The 16135-nt window shown below is 50.8% G+C and overlaps 1 protein-coding gene across 6 annotated transcripts in view; it reads right to left on the reverse strand.

Annotated features, from left to right (window-relative positions):
* Positions 1 to 1321, reverse strand: part of DAGLA (diacylglycerol lipase alpha) — a 62500-nt gene extending 61179 nt beyond the window's left edge. For 2 of the 6 annotated variants that reach the window (XM_070046109.1, XM_030833963.2), the window contains exon 1: positions 1185 to 1321. The gene's annotated coding sequence lies outside the window, so the exon portion shown is untranslated. Of the gene's footprint in view, positions 1 to 283; positions 306 to 1184 lie in introns of those variants that run through there. The other 4 variants (XM_060303106.1, XM_060303103.1, XM_060303105.1 and 1 more) reach the window with 3 other exon arrangements.
* Positions 1322 to 16135: the final 14814 nt, after the last annotated feature.

Raw genomic sequence — 16135 nt, forward strand, 5'->3', positions numbered from 1 at the left:
GTAAATTGCCCTTCTGTGAAGTAGAACACAGGTGACGCTGACTGTGACCCTCGCCCAGAGCTTCTCAAAGGACTGGTGAGGGCAGACGCAATCCTAGCACACTCCTGGTGGCTGCAGACTCGTCTTTCAAACATCACCCAAATGAGCCTCTGGGCCCAAAGGCTTCCAAGCATCATAGAAGAGAGGCAACTCCCAGACACCCAGGAGCGAAGGAAAAGGCAGGGCCCGGGAACTACGGATGGATGCAGCAACACACCTCCCCCCCCCCACCAACGTGGCCCACCTCTCAGCCCTGCACATTCCTCGGGACGCATGTTCAGGGAGAGTGAGAAGAGCTGAGAACTGTCCACCTCTCCTCTCCTCCCCAAAGCTGGATGAATTCATGAGCCCAGGACAATGCTAGGACAGGTCTCCATCTGGGTCACCAACAGCGTCCTCAGGGTTGAAGCATCTCCAGGCATCGCTCTTTCACGTCCATTATAAAGGACACCAACCTTCTCTCAGCTGTCTGCCTTCCTCAGTCCAGTGTACCCAACAGATATTAAAGGTGGGCCCGCAGTGCCAGAGGCAGTGCCCCTCATCATCACCACAGTGGGAGGATGGGCATTTACCCTTCCCATCCACCAGGGTCTGAGGGCCATGGATTCTCCCCTCGCAGGGCCAGGCTGCCCCGGCACCACGCTGTGCCAGGGCCATTTCTTACAGTCACGCTAGGAACTCCTGCCATGCTGAGGACACAAATTCTTCAAGCCCCGGGTACCATCACTCCAGACCATGTCAAGGCCAGAACCATCCGACACCTTAGTAATGAGAGCACTTCCTCACACCCCTGCCAGGGGCACCACCATGCGCCCACAGGCTGCCCACCGCCACTCCAGAACCAGTCCAAGTGTTGTGCCCGTCATCAGTCTGCACTGAGGGCTGCGCCCGCCTCACACCTGGGCAGCCACCACCGCACCAAGGTGGGGGTGAGTCTTCTGACACCCGTGCCGGGAAAACCACGCTGCTTGTGCCAGACCCACGCTGCCCACGCCCGTGCCACGGGTGTCACCATTCCCACACTGGCGCCAGGGGCTCCACGGATCTCACACCTGCCACACCGCGCGCCCTGGACACTGCCCAGCTGCCGCTCACACCGCGCCCGAGTCCGGGGCCCGGCCCGCCGCGCCCGCGGCCCCCCTTACCTCCAGCCAGCCGCAGGGCTCGGCCCGCCGCCGCCACCGCGACCGCCACCTCCATCCTGGGCTCCCCAAGGCCCCAATTCACTAACGCCGCTTCCGCAGGGCGCCGGCGCCGGCGCGAAGGCCGCCTCCGCCCCCCGGGGGACGCTGCGTCCTTTACGTAAACCCCACTCCGCCGCCAGCGGTGACCATGGCGACGACCGCGGGGCGGCAGCGCCCCCTGGTGCCAGGGAGGGGAGCGGCGCCGAGGCAGGAGTGAGCGGAGTCTTCCGCGGGGCTCCACGCGTGGGGGCGGTGGGCGCAGGACTCCAGCCGCCGCTGCAGCTTCGTGGGCGGCCGGGAGGGGCAGGACCGGCCGCGCTGCATGCGGGGAAGGGAGCCGCCTGGGTCCCCCTCCTTCAGGCCCCGCGTGACCGGGTTTAGCGTGGGAGAGAGGCAAAAAAGCATGTAGGATCACTGGAGAACTGGTTCATTTGCGGGGAGGAAAGAGAGAGATGGGTTCCACCTCCTCGGGGTGCTGAGCGCTCCTTGGGGGGCGGGGTGGTCAGAGCACATCATAATCATCTGTGTCCTCCCCTCACCCTCTACCCCTGCAGGGCCCAGCATCGTGCCTGGCATCCAAAAGGGCGCTTGGTCAATTTTGAATTCCTGGAAAATAAAGAAAATTGCCCTTCCTATTCTGCTTCACACGCATCCATTCATTCACTTAACACACCTTCCCTGAGAGCCAACCTTGAGCCGGAGCAGCGCTGTCCAGTGCCTTGTGCTGAGCTCGGGGAGTGAGTGAGCACAAAGGCAAGCAGAGCCCAGGCCCTGCCCTTCAGTTCAGTCCAGGGGGTACTAGACCGTCACGGTACAGGGTGCTTGTGGTGTAGGAGCTCAGCAGAGAGGGCGGGTGGAGCGCTCTGAGGGGCACTTAAGCAAGCCGTGGGGGAGGGAGTTGGGTCTGGAGGCTGAGATGACCCAGCTGGGTCTCAAAGGTGGAGTAGAATTCAGAGGCACAAAGGGGAGTCGCATGTTTCAGCAGGGGGAGTGCCTCTAAAATGTTCTCTGGGCCCTGTCGTCATCCCAAGAAAACAGGGTGAGACACAGCAGTTTAGTGTAAGTGGGAGTGTAAAGAGCTACGTGTGCAGGGCCTGTGGTGCAGTAGCCGCCTGAAAACTATCCGGACTTTTGGGTTTAAGGTGAGACTCTGAGTCCAGGGCAGTCTTCCCCTCTGCTGAAGCAGGTGGGACCTACTTCTGGAAGGAGTTCTGTATTACCCGTGGTTATTTTGAAGGCAAACTCCGGCTTATTTAAAAAAAAAAAGAAGAATGGGGGTGGGGAGAGCAAATACTGGGTGGGATACCTCAGGGGATTCAAGAAAGAGTTGGGCCCTCCCAGCCTCAGGAAGGGCCGGGTATCAGGGAGGCTTTAAGGACTGACTGTAACATAGCAGTTTGGGAGCCTTCTGTCTAGATCATTGTAATTAATCAGAATCAAAACTGCCAAATGTAATGTCCCTTGGTTCAAAGTTCTAGATTCCCAAAAGAAAGAATCTTGTTGGTCCAGCTTGAGCCATGGTCAATCATAGCAGCTACATTCTACCCCCTTAGCTGCCCAGTGCACACAGATTCACACATGTACACACACACACACACACACATACACACACACATCTTCCTCCCATTCATCCAAAGTCATCTTCACCAAACGATATTGTGTTCCAATATTCCCTGGTCGGCCACCTCCAGACTTGCTGTCATGATCAGGATCAAAGTTCAAGGTCTTCAAGGTGATGTCCATGTCTCTTTTTCCTCAAGGTTTATGGTGATCCCATCTGGGCATCTAACAACTGAATTAAAGGGTGCATTTAACTACCACAAACATGTCCTTTGAATCCTCGCTGCTCAAAGGGTGGCATTAGCACCATCGAGGAGCTTGTGAGAAATGCAGAATCTCAGGCCCCCACATCTCAGCAGATTGAAAAGCTCCCCGGTGGTTTGTATGCACATTACAGTTGGAGAAGCACTGCTATTATAAATATGGATGGAAAGGAAAAGGCAATGTATGAAAAATGCTTTTCAACGGTGATCACTGCTGTTTAAAAAGAAAAGGGGGAGGGGTGAGTTATTTAATCTTCAGCAACTCCAGTAACCAACATGGAAATAACCGACTCCAGTAACCATCAAGGTAGCGGCTGCAGTCTTTATTTTTGCAACCGGTTGCAAACTCCTAAAAGGTGTTTAGGACTTTCTTCCTCTAATTCTTTATTCTTTGGTTCACTTGCCTCCTGCCTGCATCTCATTTTCCTGGTGGACCGTTCCGAGTCTCCATCCTTGAGGGCCTGAGCCGTCGGTGATCCTGGCTGTAAAACACCACAGCAGAATTCCGTCTGCCTTTACCACCGGGCGTGACGGTGTAGGAGGTACTGCACAGGGACCCTGCGCGCCACCCATATCCCTCGTGTGCGTGTGTGTGTGTGTGTGAGATGACGATCCCCCAGTGGCCAGGTGGCAGTCCCAGTGTCCAATTCAGTGGAACCGTTATTGTGCCTCCTGGTGGAAATGTTCCTCCCTTCAGTTCTAAGACCACCAGACAATCAAAACTCAGAACTGCCTGAACAGGAGGCAAACGACAGGCATTTTGACAATGGTGAAACTCACATCACCGCCTCCACCCCTAGTTCCCAGACCCTTTGGAGGAAACATACCATAACAGATGTCTGGTTCAGAGCACACATCCACTGGGGGCCTTACCTGGTCCAGCCACCAGGCTGCTCCCCCTCTACTCCAATATCTCGTTTGTCCTCCCCTCTGAACGCCCTCAGGCCCCATTCTGACAGAGTTTGACCAGGTGTCTTTGGAGACAGCTACGAGCGTTGTGAGCAGAGTGGAGCAGGGGAGGAAGACAAGAGTGAGGGTTCCAGAATGGGCCACAAGCTACCGATTGGTCCCGGTCCAGCCGCCAGGCTGTGTTCCCTCAGCTCGGTGCCAAATTCCCGCTCTGGCCTCAGTATCTCTCTAGGTCCCAGTGGGGATAATAACATGTCTCCTCCTCCCAGGGGTGCTGTGTGGATTAACTAATTAATGAGTGTGACATCGTCTGCTTCCACAAAGGGGCTGATTAAATGCTGAGCGTTGTTATTAGAGTAATGGGGGGCGTGTGACAGGCAGAGTAGACTGGAGACAGATCTGCTCCCCTCGCCTCCTCCCCAGCCCCTTCCTCCGTCTGCCCCACGCTCTGCAACCTGAACGTCTTGCAAGACAAAACCAAGATGATTTTTGGCACCCCCGAAGTCGGTGTCTAACTTTTGCTCATTTCCCCTGTACTGGAACATGAGTCAAGGCCCGGCTTCGTAGAGTAATCTGTCTCCGACAGCTGGCACAGCTGTGCCCTGCCCCAGACTCTCAGCTCCCAGCAGCTGCAGGATGGGATGGCTTGGCTAGTGATTGCATCAGGTTAGAGCTGCCTGCAGAAAGACAACTGCAGAATTCCGGAGCTGGGTACCAACCCCCTGACCGCATTGCCCCGTGGTCCCAGCGACTGACTGCCTTTCCTCACAGCCCGAGGGAGGGAAAGCCAATGTGGCATACTGGCTTAAGGCTGGGGGAATTCAAAGCATGCAGTGTTTTGAAGTATATAGTGTCTGCTTATGGCCAAGGAGATCCAATGACTACATTTTAGCTTGGATGCAGGGTATCGGGTAATGGATGAAATCATAGTTCTGTGCATGGCGACTTTAGCCTGGCTCGTTCCCAAATGCAAAAATCCAGGGAGGCCCCTGAGTGAAATAGTGAACGTGACTTTCCCAGTAGTCAGTGTGAGATCATTGCCCGCTCCCAGTTGCTGGGTCCCCCATCTCTGAGTGTTGTACAGTGCTGGCTCTCACCCAGAATCCTGGTACCCATGATGGGGTGGATGGGAAGGAATCACTCAGTCCCACCACCAGGTAAATGTTTGCATCTGACAACCAAGGGGAATGTTGTTTACCCACATAGCACAAACTCAGCCTGCCTGGGGAGGCGAGAGAAAAGCTCTGGAGGCTGAGCTGTCAGACTCCCACAGGGAGAGAAGTTAGCCAGTTGCAGAGGTCTAGACAATGCCTATGAATTGGGGTTTGGGACACCTGGACCCAGCTCGGGATCGTCCTGGCTATCTCATGGCAGGATTTCAATCCTCCTTCTCTCTGAATACAGCTTCTTTCCTGCCTCCTTGTTGCTGCTGCTGTGAGGTACAGGTATGTGTCATGGGGGCAAATAGCCTGGAAGTAGGGGCTGGACCAGCCAGGAATGAAAAGATCAGCCCCCACTGGGATGTGCTGAGGTCCTGTACGAGAAGTAAGCTGTCCCCTCCCACCAGAGGGGCGCCTGCAGCCCATACCTTTTACCCGAGTAAGCATAGTTTGCCGTCAGGGTCTCGACAAATCTCTGTGGTGATGGAGTGATAATGGTGGAGATGCTGGAGGAGGTGAGAGAGATGGTAGTCTAGGTGGTGGTGATGAGAGGGAGGGGAAAGAGGACTGATGGCTTCCAAGGGGTTTTTCCATTCCCACCTCATCCTCCATTCACTTGGGTATCACCGGCACTTTCACTGTGATGCCCAGAGGATTGGGGGATCCTTGCATCTCATTAAACGGGCCTATTTGTAAGTGTCTGCTCCCTAATGAGCATTGTAGTAACTAGTTTTTCTCCTTGGGGCACTAGGGAGCTATGGGATGTAAACACAGATGTCTCGGGGGAAAGATTGCCTGCTTACGGACTAGTGGGATTCATCTGCACTTACTGGACAATAATAACAAGAGTAGAGGGTACTCTTGAGGGTGTCCATCCATCCATCCACCCATTCACCCAACAACTCATTCTCCCACCTGCATCTTCACCCATCCATCCATCCACCCACCCATTCACCCACTCACCCATTCTTCTACCCAGTCTGTCCATTGCCCACTTACCTACCCATCCACTCACTCCTCCATCCACCTACCCGCCCATCTACTCATCCACATATCCATCAACCCACCCATCCATCCACCTATCTTTCCATCCATCCATCCATCCACCCATCCATCTACCCAACTATGTCCTAAATCATGTCCAGTTGATTTTTCCTCCTAAATATCTTTGCAACTACCCACTTCTGTCCATTTCTACGAGTACCACCCAAGTCCAGGACACACTTGTCTCTTCAGGGCCACTGTCATAGTCTCCTAACTGCTCTTACTTCTCATCGATTTTGCACCAAACAGGTAGAGTGACCTTCTATAAATGAACATCAGATTATATCATGTCACTGCTTAAAACCCTGCTCTGGTTTCTTATCACTCTTAAAATACAGACCCCAATTTTTGGTGGGTATACAGTAAAGTGTACAGATAATGAATTTCTACCTGTGACCAGACCCAGACAAAGATACAGAATATTTCCTGTTCTTTGTGTCCTTAATGGTCAATAGCCACCCCCCAGAAGTAAACACTATTTGACTTCTATGCCATAGGTTTGTCTATTCCTGAACTTCCTACAAATGGAATCCTAGAGGACATACTCTTCTGTTTCTGGCTTCTTTTGCACAACATTACGTCTGTGAGATTCATCCATGTTATTATGTGTATCAACAGTTCATTCTTTTTATTGCTGTGTGATATTTCATTAGATAAATACACCATGATTTGTCTGTCTATTCTGCTGTTGACGGATATATGGCTTTTTCCAGCTTGGGGCTCTAGTGAATAAGGCTGCTATGAACATTCTTGTACAAGTCTTTTGGTGGACATTGCACTTATTTCTCTTAGGTTGGGTGGTGGGCAGAATAATGGTCCCCCAGTGATGTCCACGTCCTAATCCCCAGAACCTGTAAATATGTTCGAGTACATGAAAAAGGGGAATTCAGACTGCAGGTGGAATTAAGGTTGCTAATCAGTTGACCTTGAGATGGGAGATTATCCTGGTTTATCTGGGTGGGCTCAGCTTAATCACAAGCGTCCTTATAACTGGGAGAGGGAAGCTAGGTGAGAGAACCAGAGAGCCTCTGGAAGGAACACAGCCCGGCCGACACCTTGATCTTAGCCCGGTGAGACCCAGTCTGGACCTCTGACCTTCAGAACGCTAAGATATAGTTTGTTTTAAGCCACCAAGTTTGTGGCAATTTAAGACAGCTGCAAGAGGAAACTGATACAGGTAGATGCTTAGGAGTGGAATTGCTGGGTCGTAGGATGGACAAAAGACTCAAATTCTTCTTGTGATCTCCACCACCCAGCATGTCTGGCCCTGCCAACGTGTCCACCCCCATCCTGGGCCACTCTCGGCTCTTCTCTCCGCCCTCCAGCCACATCAGGCAAGCCAGCCGTGATGTTCCTCAGAGATACCCTTTACGTGTGCTGCTCCCTCTGCTGGGAAGGCTCTCCCCTCCCCCACTCTTTAGCTGTCAGTTCCCAGGATGCTTCCTCAGGGAAAGAAGGTCAGGTTCCCAGTTACTGATGTGCTATCCGAGCACTCTTTTCTTTTCCTCCAGGCCACTTGTCAAGGTTTGCCGTGACATATTCATTGAGGTGGTTGAGTTTGCCCCCCATCTCCTCCCCAAGACCCCATCCCCAGACTAGAAGCTCCATGTGGGTAGGGACTGGGTCACCCCCATGTCCTTAGCACACAGCCCCAGAGCCTGGCACATCGTAGGCCCACCGCAGCTACCTCCTCCCTATTGAATGAATGAACATCTGTTTGATAGGGAGGGGGAGACGTCTGGGTACAGTGATGATGTCAGAGGAAGTGAGGAGAAGAGGAAGGACGAGGAAGAAAGGAGACAGGAGGAAACACAGAAACACGTACCCTGGAGACCACCAAGGCCCAGATTCTGCCCTCAGTTTCAGTCTCATTTCACCAGCATCCCCAGGGCAAGAAGACTCTTGAAAACCATTCACGAGAATCAAACCAAACCCTCAGGAGTGAAATGTTGATCTCTTAGCGAGAAAGGCCCTGTATTCCTTCACAGACAGATTGATGCCTTTGCAGGGACCTGTGACTCATACTTTCTGCCTTGGAAACAGTCAGCCTGGCCCCTGAGGCAGGAGAGGTGTGATATATGAGTCTGGAGATGACCAAGACTTCAAGAGAGGCAATGGGTTTCCCAAGGCTCCCCAATATGTTAGAATCAGAGCTGGGACCTGAGACCGGGGCTCTTGACTCCTAGCTCAGTGGTGGGGTAGGGTAGGGATGACAGATTTAGCAAATTAAAAAACAGGATGCCCAATTCAGTTAGAATTGCAGATGAACAACAAATAATTTTTTAGTATAAGTATGTCCCAAGTATTATATGGGACACACTTATACTAAATAATTATTGTCATTCATCTGAAATTCAAATTTAACTGGGCATCCTATATTTTATGTGGCAATGGGGCTGCAGGAGTGGGGTGAGGGTTAATCCCTGCTTCACTACTAAGCAGGCCTGTCTGGGGACCTGCGTCCTCATGCTCTCTAGGACATACGGCCTGTTTGTCCCCTGGACAGAGCTGGCCACCCTCTGACCTCTTTGACCTCCTTGACGCACGGTCTTCAGCCTCTGAGCAGACCCCAGCCTCCTGCCAGGACACTGGTTCTCAACTTAAAACCTTAGAAGGGCTTCCCTGGTGGCGCAGTGGTTGAGAGTCCGCCTGCCGATGCAGGGGACATGGGTTCGTGCCCCGGTCCGGGAAGATCCCACATGCTGCGGAGCGGCTGGGCCCCTGAGCCATGGCCGCTAAGCCTGCGCGTCCGGAGCCTGTGCTCCGCAAAGGGAGAGGCCACAACAGTGAGAGGCCCACGTACCGCAAAGAAAAAAAAAAAACCTTAGAATTATCTGCCCAGACTGCACTGCGGGCCAATTACAGCAGAATCCCTGGGGGTTGGACTCAGGCATCAGGAGTTTTCAAAGCTCCCCTGGCGATTCCAGCAGGCAGCTGAGGTTGAGAACCACTGTGCAACAGAAGTCGCTTCTTGGCTGCTAAGGGCACGATAGTTGCAACTTTGTCTCCTGGAAGAGCCTCGGGAAACCCCGCAGTCTCAGCTGCTTCCCTTTGCAAACCACTCTGCTGTAGGCCCTTCTGCTCTCAGCTCCTCTCAGCCTTTTCTGGTTGACTCTGAAGAGTTCCTGTTTCAGAGGAGGACAGTTCCCGTTACCCCCAGGCTCATTAGGAAAACAGGGGTGGGAGCCCCCCGTCTGGGATCCTTGTGCCCCTGCTGGAATCTGGAGCACCCGGGGAGCCTCTTGGGGATCCAGGGTCAAGGCCAGGCAGAAAGAGGTTGTTCTTTGAGCTGATTCTTTGTTCTTTGAGCCCGATCCTTGTGTCTGGGTTGGATCTGCCGGCTGTGGGTGTCTGTAGCACCCTCACACTTCTCCCCCGGAGCACGCAGTTGCTTATATTTCCTCGTCACGCCATGTTTGTCCTCCCCACTAGACTCGGCTTCAGGAGGGCAGGGGACGGGTCTGTATTCTGTGTTCCCGGACCTTGGCTGGTGGCTGGAGCAGGGGCTCAATGAATATTTGTGTAACTAGTGGATGAACCCTTAGCAATTATGAACTCTCACCCTGTCCTTGTACAGATAAGGAAACAGAAGCACAGAGAGGGAAGGGACCTGCCCCAGGTTGCACAGCATGGTGGAGGCTGAGTTAGGACTAAACCTCAAGACTTTGATTCCTGTTCCAGGCCTCTTTCCACTCAGTACAACATAGGAGTGCCCCACCTCTACTCCCGCCCTCCCCACCCCTCCCAGCCCTGTTCTGAGTCATCAGCTCTTCCTCCTTTCAAGCTCTCCCCCTACAGACACACACACACACACACACACACTCACACACACTCTCTCTCTCTCTCTCTCTCTCTCTCCATCCTCTTCAAAGGCTTCCCTTCTGGGAAGGGTCAGGGTGACCCTCACAGTGGGTGAGGAGACAGGCAAAGGGGGGAGGAGACATATATTCTGTAGAAAACACCAGAAGTCCCTCTAGCTTGAAGCCTCCTCTACCAAACAGACTTGCAAGGTGTGGAGGGAAATCTATGTGGACGAGCTTCACAGGATGGACCTTGCCCTCCCCCTCCCCCCTCCTCTCACCCCGGAGGAAGGACTGAGCTGGCCCCGAGCTCAAGGAGCCTGCTTCTCCCCAGGACAGTCCCAAGCTGGAGAGTCCGCAAGCAGGGTTTGGAGCCAAGCGGAGCCAGCTAAACAACCCCCACCGCTGTTTTCCTGGCTGTAAAACCCTCAACGAGGCTCAGTTTCCTAACCAGGAAGATGAGTCTAATAACACTGCCCGGCCTGGGGGTGGTGAGGATGCCGTGTATGGCGCTGGGCACCCCATTAGGTGCTCAGCCAAGGTGCTTTCCCGGAGTCTTTGCCCTGGGGTCTCAGCGACAGTCTAGGCTGGACATGAGCACAGTTAGTAGAAACTCAAGGCTGATCCCCTGATTGGACAAACAGATGTCATCCATCCTCATCCTGAGCTGTGAGTCAGAAGGTGGCAATTTCATGAAAGAAAATGGGTTCCCAATGGGCTCTAAGGGGATGCCGCACCTTTCAGAGACTTCCCTGCCTTTTTCTTTTTAACTTTTTTTTTTTTTTGGCCACAAGGAGTGGCTTGTGGGATCTTAGTTCCCCGACCAGGGATTGAACCCCGGGCCCCCGGCATTGGAAGCTCAGAGTCCTAACCGTTGGACATCCAGGGAATTCCCTTCCCTGCCTTTTTAAAAAAAAATTTGTTTTATTGAAGTATGATTGATTTACAATGTTGTGTTAGTTTCTACTGTACAGCAAAGTGATTCAATTATTCATATATATATTCTTTTTCATATTCTTTTCATTATGGTTTATCACAGGATATTGAATATAGTTCCCTGTGCTATACAGTAGGACCCTGTTGTTTTCCTTGCCTTTCGAAGCCACGTCAAGAAGGGTAAGCCAGCATTTGTACTGCAGGTACTGGAGGCAGGTTTGTGATGGGTCTTCTTGGGAGGACAGATATCAGAGGGGACAGAACCTGATGGACTGCAGTGGGCAGGATGAACTCAGGAAACCTCAGGACTGGCCTTTGCTCTCAGACACCGTTTTCTTAGCAGTTTAAAAAAATTGTGTATGTGTGTGTGTGTGTGTGTGTGTGTGTGTGTGTACGGTGAAATATACATGATCTAAAATTAACCATTTTTAAGTGTATGCTTCAGTGGCATTAAGTACATTCACAGTGCTGTGCAACCGTTTCCGGAACTTCTTCATCACCCCATCCAGAAACTCTGTGTCGTTAAACAAGAACTCGCCATTTCCCTCTCTCCTCAGCCCCTTATAACCACTGTTCTACTTTCTGTCTGGATGAATTTGACTACACTAGGTACCTCCTATAAGTGGCATCACACAATATTTTTCCTTCTGCGTCTGGCTTTTTTCACTTGGTCATAACGTCTTCAAGCCTCATCCGTGTTATAGCATGCGACAGAATCTCCATCCTTTCTAAGACCAAATAATATACCATTGTGTGTATAGACTACATTTCATCCATCAGTGGGCGTTTGGGTTATTTCTACCTTTTGGTAATTTGGTAATTTGGTAATTTTGGGTTTCTACCTTTTGGTAATAATAACAATGATAGTGCTGTGAACATGGATGTACTAATATCTGATCAAGCCCCTGCTTTCAATCCTGTTGGGTATATACCTATGTCAAGAGATAAACTGAGGCAGATTAAAAATTTTAATAATTTGAACAAAAATTGATTCGTATCAGGCAGCATCCAATCTAGCAGATAGAAAGGAGCTCTGAGGAGCTGAACAGAAGGAAAGACTTTTATAGGCAGAAGGGAATGGGAACAAGCAAATTACACTAGGCAAAAAAGCAGGTTGGTTATTGCAAAACTACTTCCCTTAAGGGGTTGCTAGGGGTCTATCAGGAAGAGGACCTAACTAATACTGGTCAGCGATTCCTGATTGACTGGTTTAAGATTCCATTTCTGGGAAAGCCAGAACTAATTCAGTCTCAGTTTGGTGACATGGGGTTTAAGCAACTTTATTTGGGGCCTGTTCTCTTGTTTTTAACACCCAGAAGCGGAATTGCTGGATCATATGGTAATTGTGCGTTTACTGTTTTGAGGACCCACCACACCGTTTACCAGAGCAGCTACACAGTTTACATTCCCACCAGTAATGCCCAAGTGTTCCAATTTCTCCACATCCACGCCAACACTTATTTTCTGTTTGTTTTTGTTTATTTTTTGGCCACACGGCATGGCCTGTGGGATCTTAGTTCCCCAGCCAGGGATTGAACCTGGGCCCTTAGCAGTGAGAGCATGGAGTCCTAACCACTGGCACGCCAGGGAATTCCCTGTTTGTTTATTTTTTATCATAGCCATCCTAATGGATGTGAAGTGGTGTCTCACTGTGATTTTTAAAATTTCCTTCTTTCTTTATTTGTGGCTGCGTTGGGTCTTCTTTGCTGCCCGTGGGCTTTCTCTAGTTGCGGCGAGCGGGGGCTACTCTTTGTTGAGGTGCGCGGGCTTCTCATTGCGGTGGCTTCTCTTGTTTCGGAGCACGGACTCTAGGCGCGCTGGCTTCAGTAGTTGTAGCACGCGGGCTCAGTAGTTGTGGCTCATGGGCTCTAGAGAGCAGTCTCAGTACTTGTGGTGCACGGGCTTAGTTGCTCTGCGGCATGTGGGATCTTCTCCGACCAGGGCTCGAACCGTGTTCCCTGCATTAGCGGGCGGATTCTTAACCACTGCACCTCCAGGGAAGTCCCTCTCATTGTGATTTTGATTTGTAATGTTGAGCATCTTTTCATGTGCTTATTGGCCATTTCTAAGTAGGTATTTTTTTCTTTTTTATTCTTATTGAGGCATAAGTTACATACAATTCTTCAGTGTGTGCAGCTTGGTTAATTTATTAAACAACTGGGTAACCATCATAAATATCAAAATTTAGAACATTCCAGCATCCCAGAAGAGTCCTTGAGGCTCCGCCCCTGTCAGTATTCCAGGAAGGAAACTACCATTCTGACGTATATCACCATGGATAATGTTACCTGTTGTAGAACTTCAAATAAATGGAATCATAGAGTGTGTTTATTTTTGTTATTGGCTTCTTTCACTCTTTGTTATATCTCTGAGATTCATTCATAGCATTGCATACAGTAGTAGCTCATTCTTTTTCATTGCTGTGTAGTATTCCATTGCATGGCTATACAACAATCTATTAGGATTAATCATATGAAATTGCAAATCTTCAGCCTCTTAATCTGCAATATAGAAGACCATTTCATAAGTTTCAATCTAACATTTACCCACTCTATAGTTGACAGATATTTGCCGCTATGAGCATTTGTTTATACGTCTTAGTGAGCATACGCATGCACCCATTTCTGTTGAGTATATTCCAAGGGGTAGATTTGCTGGGTCATAGGATATACGTACGTTAGGTTTGGTCAATTCTTCCAGTTTCACAAAGTGGTTTTACTGATTTACACACCTACCAACCATGTATGAGAGTTCCAGTTGCTCCACATCCTTGCCAACATTTGGTAGGGTCTCTCCTTTCAGTTTTAGCCAACTTTCCAGCTAATGTGACCCAACTTGTTCCCCTTCCCACTCCCTGCAGTGACTCCATTGGTCAGAGCTGATTGCCCTGGGCTGGCCTCTGGTCTGAAGGCACCTCTATACGGACTAGACAGAAGGTCAGTTAACCCCCTGGTGGGGGTTGATCTAAGCTCCACCCCATGGAGTCACACTATAATGAGTATTTGATGCTGTGACAGATACATAAGAAATATATAGGGCTTCCCTGGTGGTGCAGTGGTTGAGAGTCTGCCTGCCGATGCAGGGGACACGGGTCTGGGCCCCAGTCCGGGAAGATCCCACATGCCGCAGAGCGGCTGGGCCCGTGAGGCATGGTCGCTGAGCAAAAAAAAAAAAAAAATATATATATATATATATTTGGTTATTCAGATGGCCAAACATATATTTCTCATATATTTGGCTTTTGTCCATGGTTCCTGGCTCGCAGCTCCCAAAACCCTTGGAATTTCCTTTGCAGTAAGAGCAATGGGAGCATCTTTTAAAATAATATTTGGGACTTCCCTGGTGGTGCAGTGGTTAAGAATCCGCCTGCCAATGCAGGGGACGCGGGTTCGAGCCCTGATCCGGGAAGATCCCACGTGCCTCAGAGCAACTAAGCCCGTATGCCACAACTACTGAGCCTCCGCTCTAGAGCCCATGAGCCACAACTACTGAGCCCACGTGCCGCAACTCCTGAAGCCCACGCACCTACAGCCTGTGCTCCGCAAAAAGAGAAGTCACCGCAATGAGAAGCCTGGGCACCACAACCGGAGAAAGCCCGCGTGCAGCAACGAAGACCCAACGCAGCCAAAAATAAATAAATAAATAGATTAAAAATCATCACAATAATATTTGGTCTCTGGTCCTCAGTTCCTGAACCCTCTCCACATACATAACGGTGAAATGGGTGTTTTGTTTTTTCATAACCAACCCCTTTCCACCACAACTGGGTCTATGTTAATGAGGTGACTTCTGCAAAGTGCCCAATGGCAGCTGGTTGTCAGGGGAACCACCATGAACAGAGGGCGAGGTGGGGCTGATTCCCAGGTTGGGGAGAAGGACTGGGGTTGAATCAGTCACAATGGCAATGAGTGAATCAATCACGCCTAAGTAATAAAGTCTCCATTAAAAAAACAAAAGGGATGGGGTTTGGAAGAGCTTCCAGGCTGGGGAACCAGGATGCTTCCACGTGCCGCCAGGCCTGGCCCCAGACTCCCCGAGGACAGAAGCTCCTTTGTTTGGGGCCTCATCCTCTTCATCTGGCTGTTGACTCGTGTCCTTTAATATCCTTGGTGACAAAGCTGTAATCTGGTGAGTAAACGGGCTTCCTGAGTTCTGTGAGCCGCTCTAGCAAATTAACTGAACCCAAGGAGGAACTTCTGATTTATAGCTGGTCGGCCAGAAGCACAGGTAATCACCTGGGCTTGTGACCGGTAGTCTTGTGGGACTGAGCCCTTAACCTGTGGAAACTGATGCTATCTGGGAAGATGGTGTCAGGACTGAGCTGAATTCTCAGACGCTCTGATGGTGCGGCAGAATTGCTTGTTGGTGCAGGGAAGCCCCCCACACACATTGGAATTTGGTCCAGGAATCTCAAAAAGTGTGGCATTAGGACCACCCAGTCAAAGCCCTTCCTCAGGATGTATAGTACCAGCAGGGAGCCAATGATACGGATCAATACTGTTGTGGTGACCCTAAGCGCCCCCCGACCGTGGGGTGATCTGGGGCCTGGGAGAACTATGTGACGGATGCATCGCCTGCCCCTACTACGCCTCTGGTTCCCACCCGTGCCCTTAACCCAGCATCGTCTATAGATCCTCAAGCGTTGTAGCTGGAAAGCAATCGGCTTCTGCGTATGTAATGTTTTTCAATGTATGTGGATCCCATTGTGATTAACGACATTCAAGTTTACTGAAAGCTTTTCAGTATTCGCAGTCGTCTTTGTGCTATATTTTCTTAGTGAATTCACAAAAATACAACTGTTGGTAAATGGGGTGGGAATAGGTGACACTGAAATGTAGGAGTTCAGAAAACAAAAGCGATCAGATGGCCCTGGATATCAGCCAGTAGGACTATTTGGGGGTAACCAAAATGTGGGAGGAGATGGAATGTTTCAAGTTTTCCACCTCCCTCGAGTCACCTTCCCCAAAAGATCCAGCTGGAGCGGCTTGAGTCCCTCTTCTTTGTACTGGGGAAGTCCGGCATCCTTCTCTGCGTCTCTGAGAATCCCCAGTAGATGCTCACGGTCACTCTCCTGGTTTCTCCTGGTCCAGATTTCTGCAACCTTGTCTCAGGTCCCCCCTGCAGCGATTTCTCTCCATGGTGCTTCTCCCAAGCACAGGCCTGGCCCTTGCTGTTGGCGTGATCAAGCGGGACCACAAGGGCAAGACTGTCCAGGTTCAAGGCCCAGCTCTGCTATTGAC

Source organism: Globicephala melas, chromosome 8, assembly GCF_963455315.2.
Source record: "Globicephala melas chromosome 8, mGloMel1.2, whole genome shotgun sequence".
Lineage (NCBI taxonomy): Eukaryota > Metazoa > Chordata > Mammalia > Artiodactyla > Delphinidae > Globicephala > Globicephala melas.